At 50.0% G+C, this 16,317-nt stretch overlaps 2 protein-coding genes across 12 annotated transcripts in view; one reads left to right on the top strand and one right to left on the bottom strand.

Moving 5' to 3' along the window:
• The window catches only part of BCOR (BCL6 corepressor), a 215,033-nt gene extending 210,513 nt beyond the window's left edge, over window positions 1-4,520 (bottom strand). The window contains exon 1 of the mRNA XM_078658276.1: window positions 4,322-4,520. The gene's annotated coding sequence lies outside the window, so the exon portion shown is untranslated. The remainder of the gene's footprint in view (window positions 1-4,321) is intronic.
• The window catches only part of LOC144773327 (uncharacterized), a 756,158-nt gene that overhangs the window by 200,599 nt on the left and 539,242 nt on the right, over window positions 1-16,317 (top strand). The gene's annotated exons all lie outside the window — the stretch shown is intronic.

Raw genomic sequence — 16,317 nt, 5'->3', positions numbered from 1 at the left:
ATGCTCGAACCGTCTCTCTCAGCACTCTATGGACACTGCGCTGACATATATGTACTTGCTTGTAGTGACTATTGATGGCTGCTAGTGCTCACATTCAGCTCCGCACCTTGCGCCTGCCTGCACCGCTGGTCAAGCGTAGGTATATATTGCCACGCCGCCTGGGGTGCCTTTCTGATCCACTTCACTCTTGTGTGCCAGCAGCAATGCTCCTGCGCGTAGTGTCCATGTGGTCAGGCACTGATGAAATGCCCTTTCCACAGCTATAGTGTCTCAGGCACCGCAAGTCGCCGTCAGAGCACCTTTGCCCCGTCGCCTTCCACCAATTGCCCCCGACTGCAGCGACTAGCGCCAAGTTAAAGGCCTCCTGACCGCGGCCCTCCTACACACTCCGCTCACCTCAGCCAGGGGGAAGGTGCACCGTCCAACGGGTCGCGCACAAAATGGCAGCTGCAGGGGTCCTCTTCTTCGCTCAGTGGGGCGTTGCACACGGGCGGGACATTTACTACTGTCGCATCCTTCGTATGAGGGCAGTTGCAGCTCACCGTACCTGTAATTAGGGGATGGTCCCAGCCAGCACCCCTAAGTTAGTGCACTGTCTCTCGGCGCTTCAGGGCTCAGCACTTCCAGTTTTAATTTAATCCGCCCACGTTGGAGTCCGGGCGGGGAGCTTCAAAAGCGCACCATGTGTCCCACACTGCATCGTCGGGGCACCTATACAGACGCGGAGAGAAACTGACCGAGCAGACCGCAATTGTTCTCCCCCGTATCAGCACTTCCACCCCACCTCGTCCGATGTCCTCTCATTTCCGCTCGGGTTAGCTGCAACTTGAGTGCCGTGCCTTACTCTGCGGCGAGTGCAAGAGGCCGTATTCTGTCTCCCGCCTCTAGTTTAGTCGGCTTTCCCCACAGACTTTATCCAGTGCAGGCGAAACATGCCCCTGAGCTCCGCACACGTTGGGCCTGCAATTCAGGTCTGAAAATGCGGATATATGGCGGATTAATCAGGTCTGCCGATGGAGCCGCTCTAACTCGTGGCCATTCCGCAGCACGGCGAAGCCACGCCCGTGCCCCAGTCTATGTAGCATGGGAGGGGGCACAGGGAAAGTGGCATGCTGTGCACGACATGTGGCTCTTAACTGATGGTATATTTAAACATCCAGTGCAGCGGGGGGTATCTGTCAGTGCAAACGGGGGAAGGAACTGTCCATCAGGGTACAAATCAGCGAATGTGAACATGTATCACCTATGTGATCGCGACTTCATCTTGTAGCGCTGGTAGCATTAGGTCGCATGCTATGGGGATGGAAGGGGCGTAAATGCTCTGTAGGTTAGCATGGCATCACAGTCCGTCCCATGCCCATCTAAGGCAGTCCACTGTGTCAGTCCCTGTGCGTGGGGCTTGTATTCTTGATATATTGCAGTGGACAATGGGACCGGGGAAGTCAGGCCAGCCTCTACCGTCATGTGTGGCTGGAATTTGGTGGGGTAAAACCAGAAAATGCAAGTATTAGGCCTGTTGGCACACCATGCGTATACCATCATGTCTGGTGCGTTGAGACCGCCCTGGTGTAGGGCTATGCCAGTGAGATCAGATTTGATCGCAGACGTTGGAAGAATTGTGTAATAAGCGGCAAGGGGAGATTCAAGAAGAGGTACAGGAATTTAGGCAACACCACCATTTTGGCTATTGCCAGTCACCCAGACAATGATAAGGGAAGTCCATTCCACATTGGGATCCTGTCTTCTAGCCAGGACATTGCCCTGTCATAATTAGCATGCCACAGTTTGTCCATGTCGTGGCTGAGCCATATGCCCAGATATCGCACTGGCTCCATTGCCCATTTAATCGGAAACTCTGAATCAAACTGCGGCATATTGTTTAGGTGGCAATCTTAGTATCTAGATCAGCATTCAGGTCCGAAAGGCCTTTGGGCAAGTCTGGTTTGGTTTCCTCTTGAAATTCGAATTTAAAGAGATGCACACTAGTGAGAAGGTCCTCCTTGGTGAGAACCCTTTGTTCCAGAAATGTTAGTCCGTGCAAAAGGGCACATGCATTTGCTGAATTTGCTGGCTGCATGAGAGGAGATGACACAGGGGTGAAGGCACTTCGAGATCTCTTTCTTAGGAGGCAAGAAATGCTTGACTACCCTTTAGTGAGTCATCTGAAGGATATGGTGGGTATATTGGTCAAATGCCTGGCAGTTTGCCACCAGAGCGAGGGCTCCTTCTAAGGTGGGTCTCCATCCCTGGGGACAGATCTTGAAGAGACTGTAGAGGGTCAGGCAACCCCTAATACGAAGAGACCACACTGATGAAGCAGCCTCAGTCCAGTTAAAAGGTGACACGGGGAGTCAAGCAGGACCACTTCAGACTGGCCCTTTGCCGATTGTGCACTTCTGACCCAAGTGAGTTGTTCATCATAAAGGGCTGCTTTTAAGGGGAATTCATTAGCGCTAAATGGGAGGGGCTTCAAGCTGATCATGGGGAGAAAATCTGCCACGTTCCACAGAGTGCTGCCTAAGCAGCGGTCACCTTAATGGTCTAAAGTGGGCCTCAGTGGGCCAGCAGCAGAATGCTCCCATAATCACTACCCAGGAAGAAGCAAATGTTGTCGTACAACTCCCAAACAAGGCCTCTAAACTCTAGGTCACCGAGCTGCCTGGACTCATCAGCACTCTTCTAAGGATGTGTCTTGAGGCCTCACTCTAGAACCCACATAAGTCCCTGGTTTGCACGGAGGCCCGCTCTTTCTGCAGCCATGCCCAGAACCTCTAGAGCACCTGCTCAAATCGACCAGCCGCAGGCATTTACAAATGAGGCAAGTGTGGATGTGCTTTTGGATGAGCGTTCGGATTCTAGCAGGTTAGGCCCATTTCTTCATGGGGCGAGATGGCAGCCCAACAGATGATGAATAGGCTCTCTGCACCTTTCCTCGAATCCTTGCCTTTCCTCAAATCCTTGCCAACAAGAGTTTTGAGGATGCAGGATTGTCCGATAAAAAAGGTTGACCGATTGAGTCATTTTTATCTAAAAGTTTTTAATGAGTTCAAACCATGCCTTTCACCTCTCAACACAAACCTATGTCATTGGATGTTCCCCAGGGCTCAGCGTTATCTCTTCTATTCAATACCTATTTTAGGCCCTTGACAAATTTGCTAGAGAGCTTTCCATGAATGCACTATAGGTATGCTAGCATTACGAAGCTCTTCTTTAAGATACATGAAAAGAATTCAGACTCTGCTAAAGAAACTTTGGTTCTTAAGGATGTGTAGTTTTATATGTGTTGCAATTTTTCTAAACTGATTGGAACACCAAAGGTGTAACAATTCCAAATCCAACAGACTTTTGGAATCCTAGACTATGGGCTTCAACATTGGGAGCTTACCCTCCTTCAGTTGATCGGGGTAGAAATTTTGACATGACCATTGATTTTAATCTTTTTATGACACATTAGGTAACTGCCACAAGTAAATCTTGTTTCTACCACCTAGGAGTTCTGAAGTGTTTTTACTGGCTTACCCTTTTTTTTTTATATAGAGCCATGTCATGCAAAACCTTTGTACAATTGCTCCTTGACTTTGTCAACTCCCTTCAGCTTGGTCTGCACAAAAGCACCTCAGGAAACTCCAATATGTATTGCATTTTATTTTAACTGTATTTATATACCACTTGCTACTGATGAGACGTTGAAGCTGCTCGTTCCTGTCTTTGTTTAAAGAAATGTGATCGTATGAGCCCTTTTCTTTGCCAGTTACACTGGGCGCTAATGGCTGGCTACCCTTGTGTATGTGCTCTTCAGCTGAACCTGGAACTGGGTGGTCTGGCCTTTCCTTCTGTGGGGTTTAGCCTGTCCTAGAGGGATTACTCTTTCTGTACCTCTTGTTCAAGATCCTATTTCCCCTTCAGCCAGCTGCTGGTGTCCAGTATACCTTTCTCAGTAAGAAATGGCATAGTAGCGGGATCTTTCTGGGACGACTTCTTTCCACCTTTGGCAGCTGGGGGACTGGCCTGGTCCGTGCTAAAACTAGGTCACCATTTCTTTCAGCTCTTCAACCACTGATTATCCATGGCACAGCATTGATAACTGGCGACCATATACACACAGGCCATGGAGGCAGCCTCCCAGTCTGGGACTATGTGGCCTGAGGAAGCATGTGAGACGGTGAATCACAGACCCTGTGAGAGGAAAAAACAATAATGAAAGGCACTGAACATGGAGCTACTCGGCACAACACCTTACCCAAGCTTCTCCCTCACCATAACTTATAAAAATACGAAAACCTCGTGTGGGATTCACCATACCATTCCTAAAGCGCCTTACTTGAGCCTCCGTTTGGAACTAACGCACCGGCCCCCATCTTCCAAGTTCCATAGCTCCCCGAAGCTCCTTCCCCTTCAGGGTGCGAGGGGGTGCCGCTCCCCAGGCAGAGCACAGAGCCGGTGATCTGGAGAGCGCCGTCGCCCTCGTTAATCACGTAATTACTTTTCCATTCCGCCAGCAGAGTGCCAGTCCATGTTGCTCGGGCCCGTCTCCTCCCCTGCGGCCGCGTGGACCGGCACCAGCCGGAAGTGCCAGTCAGCGGCTACGGAGAGGTCTCGTCTTCACAGAAAGGGAAGGCGGAAAGCTGGAGGCTGCTTCCTGCCCTAGGGCGCGGGTCAGGGCTGCTCGCGCGCGACGGAAGCAGCAACTGCGTAGCTCTGAGCGCCGTACACGGGACGGCGACGCACCGCGCGCAACGCTCCCGCGTGACGAGCTGCGCATCACCTGAGGCGAAACAGGGCCATTCAGGGCGACGGAAAAAAGAAACAAGCAGGCGGCCAAGGACGGGGAAAGAGGCGCTCCAGGCTGACCGACCTCTCCACACCGGCATCGATTCAGGCTAGTCTAGATCAGAAAAGCGCCACCGCGACAGTTTATGAGCTGTACAACTGATCATTTGGCTCTTGCAACTCACGTTGTAAGGTTTTTATTTTTTCACATTCGTAATAATGCTGCCGTTCTGGACCGTAGTGCATGTCACAGTGCTTTTAGACACTGGGGAGGGCAGCGACAGGGCCCAAGATGGAGAGAGAAAGAGTAATGGTGGGGAGCATGGGGTGGAGGGGGTTCCCGAGTGGTCTGGAGTGGGCAAGAAGAAAAGGGGGGTGACATTTGGAGAAGGGGGCGGGGTGAGGATTCAGAGCACACCATATCGAGGTCAAGGGTCAGATAAATGCAGAACTGAGTAAGAGAGATCAGTATGGGTAGTGGGCAGACATTGATGGCAGTGTTTCTGTGGGGCATCTGCACGGCGCTATGGGACTGACCCTCCACTCTCCAGCGGCAATGATGGCCCGTGCTAGCCTAGGACTAGTGCTCAAGCACCAAGGCTGGCTGCTCCAGTGAGGCCTCAGAGGCTTATGGGATTCAAGTGGCTAAAGAGCCAGGAGCACGCACAGGCATGTTAATTTTATAGCTGTTTTCTGGTACTTCTTGTCCGGCGTTTACAAAACTGGGAACCCAAAACAAGAAGTAAACTACTCACACGATTGTTCCCAGTGAGGTCACTGTTGTGTAAGGCTAAAACATAAGATAATGTATAACGAAACCCCCAAACAAAACCGCATAACATATGTCTGGTCAAAATGTTAAGTCTGTCCAATGAAAAATAATCTTAATATATAACATGCATAACATAAAATGTTCCAGATCAGAACAAAACTGCACATAAGAGAAGATAGAATACCAATAAATCAACCTAGAACAAAATAATACAACATTCATAATAGGTTAAGCTATACAGTGAAAACACACTGATTGCTTCAGCTAAATAAGCGCACTACCCTGCTCTTGCCCTTAGGACATGTGCCTAAGAAAACCCTTGAGAAAGGTCATTCTCAGATTGGTAATCCTCGGTGGTGCCTCATGGTCGAGCATGCACGGTTTCACCTGGGTTAGCAGCACACAAGGCGCATGGGGAATAACCTCCATCATTTATCACACAGTGGACTAGAAAATACAGGCAGGATTAATAAAAAAAGGTGATGCCTCTGTGGTGAGCAGATGAAAAACTAACATTTTAAATCTAGGTTTCTAGCCCTTTCTGTCCTTAGAGAGTGTCACATTTTCTAATTTGTTGATTGGATAACTGGACACCCACACACAATCACAATATATTTGTGCTGGCGGGGGAGACCAGGAGCCATACCAAGGATCTCTTGAGTAGCAGCTGTTCTGTTTTTTTGGAATGTGAGAGGGAGTAGGAGAATTGAGCAAAAGTTCATGATTTCCTCCATTGTTTTATTTTTTTTAGAATGGGAGTAAAATTGGGCGTATTGCCCTTAGTTTGTACGTTCATACTCCCAAGCTGTTCCTCTTTATCAAGACAAGCCTGACTTTAGCTACATTTAGCAAAACCAAGCATTTTACTTAATTTTTCTTCTTTAAAATCCATTCCGCTGAATGCTGGAAAGCACTTTTTGTATATATTTGGAGACCTAGGCGCTTGAAGAGGCAGCATGCTATTGGCTTCTAGGCACTGCCTCCAAATTCATAAACTGCTTTTACTCTCACCGTACTTCGATATCCTCATGTGGAGGTTGGAACCTGGATTCCTGGGTTCTAACACCACTGAAGGCACATTGCTTTATATCACCCTGCTTCCAATTGTGAACTGAGACTTTTAAGGCATGGGCAAAGTAGGCTCTGGCCCAGGGCCACTGCATTTCAGGTGCCCCCGATCGACTTAGCTCTGTTCTGCAGAGTCTTGCCCTTGTGACCGTGAATAATATTTAAACAGATTGTTTTAAATACTGTTTTTCTTTCATTTATTTTTTATGTGGGTGATTTGTGAGAGTCTATCACAAACATTTGGCAGATATAGGACCCGCACCCTCCAGTTCTGGCCCCGCCTCCCCCAACATGAACACAATATGCAGTACCCCACCTTACATTCGTAATAACCAAGAGATTTCGTGGGGTAAAAAAGGCCATGTTTAATTCTCAACATTGAATAAACATGACAAGCATACACTATGCATATTGATATCCATAATTACATTTTAAAACAACTGTTGTACATTTCCTGTTCCCCCAGCCCTAAGGGAGGAGCACCATCTGGTTCGCATCTCGCGCTGGGGTATCCTACGCCAGGTGCCGTGCACCTGCCCCCTAGAGTGGTAGGCCCGCACTCCTGTTCCTTGTCCGTCATTACCAGGGCCCACCCCTCTGCCACCAGGCTGCCCTGGGATGCCCAGGAGGCTCGAAATCTGTCGCCCTAGCCTCCCCAGCCGGTGGTGACTTCTCCCCGCGGAGAGCTTACCATATCCCCCCTCAGAGCTGGCCTATGGAGTCCGCCTGGCGGCCTCCCATCAATCACTGTTTATTGCTCGCAGGTCTCTTTTCCGCAACAACGCCCCCCCAAAACCACTATTCTCAGGGACGGGTGGGTGGGAGTTTCCAGAAGGTTGGTCCAGTAGCGGAGTTCAGCTGCGGGGCACACACGGTCCAGTAATGGTGAAGGGAACAGAGACCTCGGTCAAGGGAAGTTGACCTTAAGTAGGCCCGAGGTCTCCGCCCTCGAACCACTCCGGATGTGCGTCACCCGCGACCCGGAAGTAAAAGGAGCGGTCGGTTGCCTATTGGCCGCCCGGCCGCCCAACCAGCAGGAAGTATGGCGGGGCCCGGAGGGGGCGTGCCCTAAGGGCGCGCCTCGTGATCTTCGTCGCTTGGCAAATGTGTTTGTGTTTAGTGCAACATCCATAAAGTTTATTTTTAGATCAAAACAGTACTTGACATCCCTAATTCCGATAAGGGGCATCTGTCCCTGTCTCTCGCATACAACCACCCTTGGTGGAGAGAGGTGGATCGATCATCCACACATACCTACCCCCTAGGGGAACTTTGTGCATCAGTTTTGAATTGTACTTTACGGGACGTGCACACTGGACCCCTCTAAATATTGTCCCTCAAACCCCTGTCCCTCCTAGTTGATTACTGATTTGCGTGGGCTACCCCCACGGGACTTTCAAGGTTACCAACAGTGAAACTATTCCACTGCATTGGCCCAACTTCCTAGCGCAGATAAAGACCATCACCTGCGGTTTATCTGCACCCCTTTCCCTACCTGTATAATCCCGATACTCCCCTGTGTGCCATGGAGGACGTACCGGGTCTAAGTTTTGATGAGGATGCCATTGCCGAAGCCTTACGATCAGCCCACCCACTATTGAGCAATTCCGCTACCTCCACCTCAGGCACATCTAATGAGGATTGGACTACCCTCACGGAATTGAAAAAAGAACTGATAAGGATCACCATACATGGGGTGATGATGACAGAATATTTAAGGAACAACATAGCCCCACGTGGACTAATAGTGAACCTTATACCAAGATTGTTTTTGGAAGACAAGCAATTCAAGATCGAATGGTGCCAAGTTTCTTGGAAATGCACAAAAGACCTGCTTTTCCTAGTCACACAAACAGCGAAACGTCTCGCGGAAGCTCTGCTGGATAAAATATCGAGCATAGAGGCCACAATGAAATCTGCCGTTAACAAAAACAACAAGACCTCCTTTACAACGAAACTAGCAGATATCAACAAGGAGATGGCGGATCACCATGATTACCTATTGAAGCAAAAAACGGACAAGTTACAGAAGGATATCACCAAATTCGAGAAGGAAAAGGTCTACCCTTACCTCAAGGATGACTTTAAGAGTAAAAAGAACAACTACTCTTCGGACGACAATTCAGACGACAACAACAGACGAGGATCTGCCAGTAGTGACTCCAGTGGAGGACAAGCTCCCAGGAACAACCGGATGCAATATCAGCCCCACTGGCAGCAAGGATACCACCAAGGACCTAGATTTGATGGACCTCACCAGCTGGCACCCCCATGGCAATACCCCTTTTTTCCACAAGGTCCACCACAATTCTACCCTCTCAATCCGCCACCTTTTCAAGGCAGAGGCTGGGGCAGAGGAAGAGGGCGAAAAAGAGGAGGACAGAAGGGTGTACAGTGGTCCGACCAATCAACACCACCAACCATGATGTCAACCCGGAGCACCACCACCAGAGGGAGGAAAGTCTAATTGTGAATCTCTCCTCGAGAACCTTGACCCCTGTGGAAACCAGTGTACTAGAAAAGGGACTAGGCTTTGTCCCTACACCCATCCCGGATAGTTTTCAAGAAATGATTGAGATCAAGAACCTCTTCAGAAAAATACGGTTACGAGCCTTTTTCGATGGTAAACCTGAACAGATAAACCAAGACACTGGCCTGAAGAAACCATCCACCTTTACTCCAACGGATGGTATGGTTCCTCCTGAGGTACTCACCTTTGAACGAGCAGTCCTGACGAGTCTGAAAAAGAAACCCGTTGTCAAACAATACAACAACCTTTCGAGTATTGAGAGGGAAGCCACGACCGCACTAAGCAATGATACCACAATCGTGATCAAACAAGCAGACAAGGGCGGCGCCACTGTCATTCAGGATCGCTGTGACTATGATCTCGAATGTAGACGGCAACTCTCCAACACCACCCATTACAGGCCCCTACCGGCGGATCCCACCAAACGCCTGACCACCACCATCATGAGCCTGGTGATTGAAGCTGAAACCAATGAGTGGATCACCAAGAAGGAGGCCGACTTTCTCATCACTTCGGAACCCATAACACCGTACTTCTACACCCTCCCGAAGATCCACAAGGGCACCACTCCAGTTCCAGGCAGACCAATTGTCTCCGGCATCGGATCCCTCCTGGAACCTCTATCCAAGTTTTGCGATGCCTTCCTACAACCAGTAGTGAAAAAGATTCCATCCTACCTCCAGGATACTAGGGATGTCCTGCGGTTGATAGACGACTTGGACGGAAGAACAGATGTTGATCTCTTACTAACATTAGACGTGGAAGCTCTTTACACGAACATTCCCCAACAATCAACCTTGGAGGCAATAGACTCCACCCTGAGACTGGAAGAATGGACATCCCCCACCCCAGTCTCCTTCATCATGGAGTTAGCTAACATAGCCCTCACAGAAAACTTTTTTAAGTACGAATCAGAACTTTTCCATCAGATCCGTGGAACTTCCATGGGTTCTACCTTTGCGCCGAGTGTAGCATGTATTTACATGGCTGCGTTCGAAAAAGCATACATCTACCCTCCAGAACACAACCCCTTCCGTGAGAACCTCACCTTATGGCGTCGTTACATTGACGACATCCTGATTTTTTGGAAAGGTGATCGGACCAGCTGTGAATTGTTCTGCACATGGATCAACCATCAAGACCCTCATCTGAAATTCACAGGTACTATCTCGCATCACTCCATACCTTTCTTGGATCTCTCCATCATTCTGGGACCCTCGGAAATTTCTACCACCCTCTACAAAAAAGAGACGGACAGGAACAGCCTACTGCTTTATAATAGTCACCATACCAGAGCCCTGAGGGACAACCTCCCTTTTGGACAATTTCTGAGGCTCCGTAGGAACTGTACCACTACTTCTGATTACCAAAAGGAAGCTAACCTCCTTCAACATAAGCTCCAAGAAAGGGGATATCCTACAAGATTACTGCGACGCTCAGCTAAAAGAGCCCTGAACAACAACAGGGAATCCCTATTGGAAACCAATACCAAAGAGAAAGAGGAGCTGATCACGTGTGTAACATCTTACACCAAGAATTCTTCTTTTATCAAAAAAACAGTGAACTCCCATTGGGGTATTCTGAACTCAGTTGACCTGGACATACCTCGTCCACGCTTTGCGTTCAAAAGAACCTCGAATCTGAAGGACCAACTGGTCCACACCCGTCCGAAACAGACAAGCACCCGACCCCATAACACCTTGTGGGATCTACCCCCAGTAATGGGGCATTATCGCTGTGGCAACTGTGTCGTTTGCCCCCAAACCATCCAGACCAAAACTGTTCAACTTTCAGATACTTTCATTTGGCACCTTAACAGACATACAAACTGTAACAGCAATAAATGCGTCTACTTGTTGACATGCCCCTGTGATCTGAAATATGTCGGAATGACGACACGTACAGTTAAGACCCGCATCATGGAACACAACAGCAACATCCGTTGCCAGAAGACTCATACCCGCCTGTATGAACACTGCAAACAACGGAACCATGTGGCAGAGGATATGCGGTGGGTGGTCCTGGAGTGGCATCCTTCATCAAACCAACAGACCCTGTTCAAAATTGAACAGCGATGGGTGCATCGCTTGCATTTAGACAAGGAGGGACTGAATGATTCCGTCCCCTGGAACACACTCAGTCGATAAATCCAAGCGCTGCCACCACACCTGGTAGACTGGTACAGTAGAGACACTGCCACCCCGGCTGTATTAGACATCTCATTCTAATACAATGCTAGTAGATGCACCATATCTACTTACACCCAGCTGGCACTCCAGTTGTTACAACGACGGCCATCACACATACCCCCCCTTTAACGATGCCTTTGTGTATGCTCGGCAACGTGACGTCCATCCACAAGCAAATAGACACCTGACTTGTGTATAATCCTAACTTTGGATAGAACCCCCTGTGCCCTTCATACAAGTGTGACAAACCCACAGAGTAGTGAACGGCATCTAAGCGCAGTTGCGCTTCTGACTTATGCAGACACGTTCATCCCACGCACCTCTGAGTATATGATGTGCCGTCCCCACTCAAGATGGCGCCCAGACTACTCCGTAGATGTTAGACCATTGCGCATGCGCTTGGAGAAGCCACTAGTGGTCGACATCAGCGCCACGCCCCCTGGTCAAACAAACAATTACGAAATAAAAGCGCGCCAAGATGCGCCGCCCATTACCAGCTGCTCCACGATCGAGCTACACCGGTCGAGCGGACCTAGGTTTGGAGGTAACGTCCTCACGCCACCAAGGTAAGGGGGTTACCGGGCTCGAGACTATCTCCAGTCCGCTTTGGTGGGCTGACTAATGACAGACCGCGTCGATGGACTACGGTCTCTCTACCAAACAGGTAAACGGCGGGGGGAGTGTCCCTACGACTGGGATGTAAACGCCGGGCCGGGGCCGCTTTACGAGGGTGCAAGGGCATTTGGCCGCCATGGCTGCCATCCCCGTGGGCCGTATTTGGGCTGACGCACCTGGCACCCGCCTCTCTCCATCCTTGAGACGTTGTTGTCGGGCTCGGCTGGTCCATTTAGCCGTGTCATCCCGATGACACCACGGATCCTTCCCGGGGAGGCGCTATGACTGCTGCGCCCACCAAGACACTACGCTACCCTAAGGAGCGCCCGGTTTGGTTGCAACTCACCCTGCGTGGGCCACCTCCGCCGCCGGGGCCAGATGGGTAGTCAAACCATTCCAAGACCGACTATCTGTGAAGTGAGGCTTTGGCATTAAATCGCCTTGCCTGGAGCCTAACCACTGCCCAGGCCTAATTCACTCAATATCTCCTTTATATCGCCCCATCCTTCTAGACTCACAGTCGAGTACACTGGTCCCGCTTGAGCAGACTGCGGGGACCGTCAACAACGATTGAGGGTAAGTCCCATGAAGGGGTTTCCCGCTCTGAATAATCAATTGTAAGAGCCCCCCCTTATGGTATACAATCCCTCTAAACTGCTATCCAATCTTTAATGCGTACTCCTACAAATTGGGAATATAGACATTCTATGATGGCAATCCTACATGGCATGATCACGACCACTATGGTCCTTTACTTCACTCCACCTCTCTCCACCTTTTTAGTTATCCACAATCCGGGTGAATGTATAACACAGCGGCTTTGACCAATATTACAGGATTGTATGATAACCGCATAGAGAACGGACATAACTATATGCCTTTTCTCCCCTATAGGGTGAACTACAATTCAGGAACTCCTCCTGTTCCAGTTCGTGACCCCTCAGGTTGTATCCACTACATAGTGCGGCCCACCTTGGGCTCCGTCCTAGTATATGAGCACTTTTTAGGTCCTGATGAATTGCCGTGATGGCATGAAACATGTCGACCTGACCACTTCTGAGGGTTGAACGGGTTGTCCCACACATAGCTTGGTGGATTTCCCATACCCCTCTTACTTTTAATGAAAGCAGTTAGCTACCAGAATAAAATTGCCCAGAGTAGACTATACTGACTTTTTTTAAACCACACCTCCACGCTCACTACTTACACACTTGGGCCCCTCACACTCACCCACACATCGGCCAGGAATAAAAGATCTCCGCAAAAGAGTAGCACTTTGTGCTACCCGTCAGGCATTGCAGCGCCGGCCTGACGCAGGAGCAGGGAGCCGATGATGATACGATACAATCGGTTGGTGACATGACAGTAGCCGTAGAACCGACCTGTTGTGTGAGGTTTCCCTAATTCCGATAAGGGGCATCTGTCCCTGTCTCTCGCATACAACCACCCTTGGAGAGAGGTGGATCGATCATCCACACATACCTACCCCCTAGGGGAACTTTGTGCATCAGTTTTGAATTGTACTTTACGGGACGTGCACACTGGACCCCTCTAAATATTGTCCCTCAAACCCCTGTCCCTCCTAGTTGATTACATATGAGAAATAGGAGCATGTCACAGAGATTATTTGCAGCAATATTACACATCTGTATCCCTGAATATTAGATGTAAACACATTTAAAATGTTGAGTGTGCCTGTGCACTGTCAGTGAGCAGGCCAAAGAGTGCATGAAAGAGCTGAAATTAGATCATAAGTTCACATCTATTCCGAGCAGGGCCCCCCAAAATACGTCTTGGCCCAGGGCTCCCAAAATCCTTAAGATGTCCCTGATTGTCAACATGTGTAATGTAGATGAATGCATGTAGTGTAAAAACTAAGCTTGGAGTCTGCTGTCTTGCAGTCTCCAAGCAATGTTTCCATCCTACACCATCTCATGACTGTTTTCATAGTCTAGTTTGAACCTGACCACATATCCACAGTACTGCTCTATATACAGCTGCTTAAGTGCTGAATTCCTATTTTGACATTACAAAATCGTTCTATGAAGTGTTCTGCTTGTCTTTGGAGGTACGGTCTAGGTATATGAATACCCAGGGCTTTAAGTGGGATAAAAAAACTGGGGGGTCTTTCAAAGGGGTGTGGCCAGTGTAATGAAGGGAGTTGCTTAAAAACACAAGGTAAAAATCTGTGCTTAGCATAGTGGGGCACCCAACTTGTATTTTGCTGTTTCTGTTATTGCATCCAGATATATGATACAAGTAACATCATACCTACAACAAGTCAGGACTATTGGCTTTGTCAATGGTTGTTAGTGGCATAAGATAAATAAGCAGCAACTATGGCTTGTTGTATATAATATTGAAAAAGCTTCCACTTAATGCCCTGGTGACACCACGACAATGTTGCTGCTCCTGAGCTTCAAAAAGAGAAGTAAAATCCAGACAGAAAATGCCTCTTTAAAGTATTTCCCATCCCCTCCATCGCTCATGGCATGACATAATGCCGTAACTTCTCCTCTAGTGAGTAGTATGCAGTGTGAGCACGTGCACATGGATGTGCCTGCTGTCACTGCAGTCCGGAAAAAAGGACTGCCAGGGAACAAAAGCCCGATAGAGACCCGTTTCGAGGCCCCCTTTAGAAAACTGCTGTTGCTCCGCACCTATGAGACCCGGCCCACTTAAAGCCCTGTAAATATCTAACATTTAATAAACAACAGTGGGCAGGGCTCGAGTCAGGGTACCACACAGATGGACAGCGTCCCCCCACTTATTTTACCAGGAGCTCGAGAACTGGAGCAAATGGAGTCACACATTCACTCTTTGGCCTCTCTGGGGCGAGATCGGAGCTCATTCAGAACGCTGCTCAAGCGCTGGCTTCTCTGATGCAATCGCATCTAAGGAGTGAGCGAGGGGAGGCAATGAGTCTGATAGTGCAAGCCACCTTTCGTGACGTCTGTTCCTGTCGTGACGTCAGCGTCCCCCCACTTCTTTATCAGGACTTGTGCCCTGACAGTGGGCATACTTGCTTAAACGCCAGTGCGCGACTGTCTGGCAGAGGAGGTGCGTTAGCACAGCAATCTAGCTCACCCTCAGAGGCACCCTCATCTACAGACCCCCGGGACCACGCACACAATTCAGCGAAGACATCGCCGACTTCATCAGCCCGCACGCACTCCTCTCCGCTGACTACATCCTCCTCGGGGACCTCAACTTCCACCTGGAGAACAACAACGACCGCAACACCACCCTGCTGGACAACCTCGCCAACCTCGGACTCATGCAACTGGTAACCACCCCCACCCACTACGCCGGACACACACTCGACCCCGTCTTCTCATCCAGCAAGGACATCGCCTTCAGCCACGCCACGGGACTCCACTGGACGGACCACAGCTGCGTCCACTTCAGCTTCAAAAGGACCACGCTCCACCATCACCAACAACAGGTCCCCCGCAGAAGCTGGAACAAGATCACAGCCTACCAGCTCGCGTCTTCCCTGAGCAAGAAGCATCCCACCAGCACAACGAACCCCAGCCAAGCCGCCACCAACCTCACGAAATGGATCAGCGACTGCGCAGACGACCTCGCCCCTCTGAAGACCCCACCGAGCAGACCCGGCAGCAAGAAAGCCCCATGGTTTAACGACGAACTCAAGAGCTCCAAGAAGAACTGCAGAGCACTCGAGAAAACCTGGCGCAGAGACCCAACACCGGACAACATGACTGCCCTCAAGCTCGCCACCCGAAAACACCACCAACTGATCCACGCCACCAAGAAAACCGCATTCAAGGAACGACTGGACAACAACGCGCACAACAGCAAGGAACTCTTCAACATCGTGAAAGAGCTCTCCAACCCCAACGCCGGAAACAACGACATCACCCCGTCGCAAGACCTCTGCAACTCCCTCGCCTCCTACTTCCACAACAAGATCGCGGACATCCACAACAGCTTCAGCACTCAACCGACGCACGCCACGACCGAACCACCGCCCCCCACCACCACCCTCCGCGCCTGGACTCCGATCAGCACCGAAGACACCATCCGCACGATGACTCCATCCACTCCGGATCTCCGACAGACCCCTGCCCTCACCACGTCTTCAACAAGGCCGACACTGTCATCGCACCCCACCTGCGGGACATCATCAACACCTCCTTCGACACAGCCACCTTCCCGGAGAGCTGGAAGCACGCCGAACTCAGCGCTCTACTCAAGAAACCATCAGCCGACCCCACCGACCTCAAGAACTACCGCCCCATCTCGCTGCTCCCGTTCCCGGCTAAAGTCATGGAGAAGACTGTCAACAAGCAACTGGCCGCCTTCCTTGAGACGAACAGCTCCCTCGACCTCTCGCAGTCTGGCTTCCGGGC

The sequence above is a fragment of the Lissotriton helveticus genome, chromosome 8, assembly GCF_964261635.1.
Source record: "Lissotriton helveticus chromosome 8, aLisHel1.1, whole genome shotgun sequence".
Classification (NCBI taxonomy): domain Eukaryota; kingdom Metazoa; phylum Chordata; class Amphibia; order Caudata; family Salamandridae; genus Lissotriton; species Lissotriton helveticus.
Note: the sequence above shows the minus strand (reverse complement) of the source record. Positions and strands in the feature narration are given on the sequence as shown.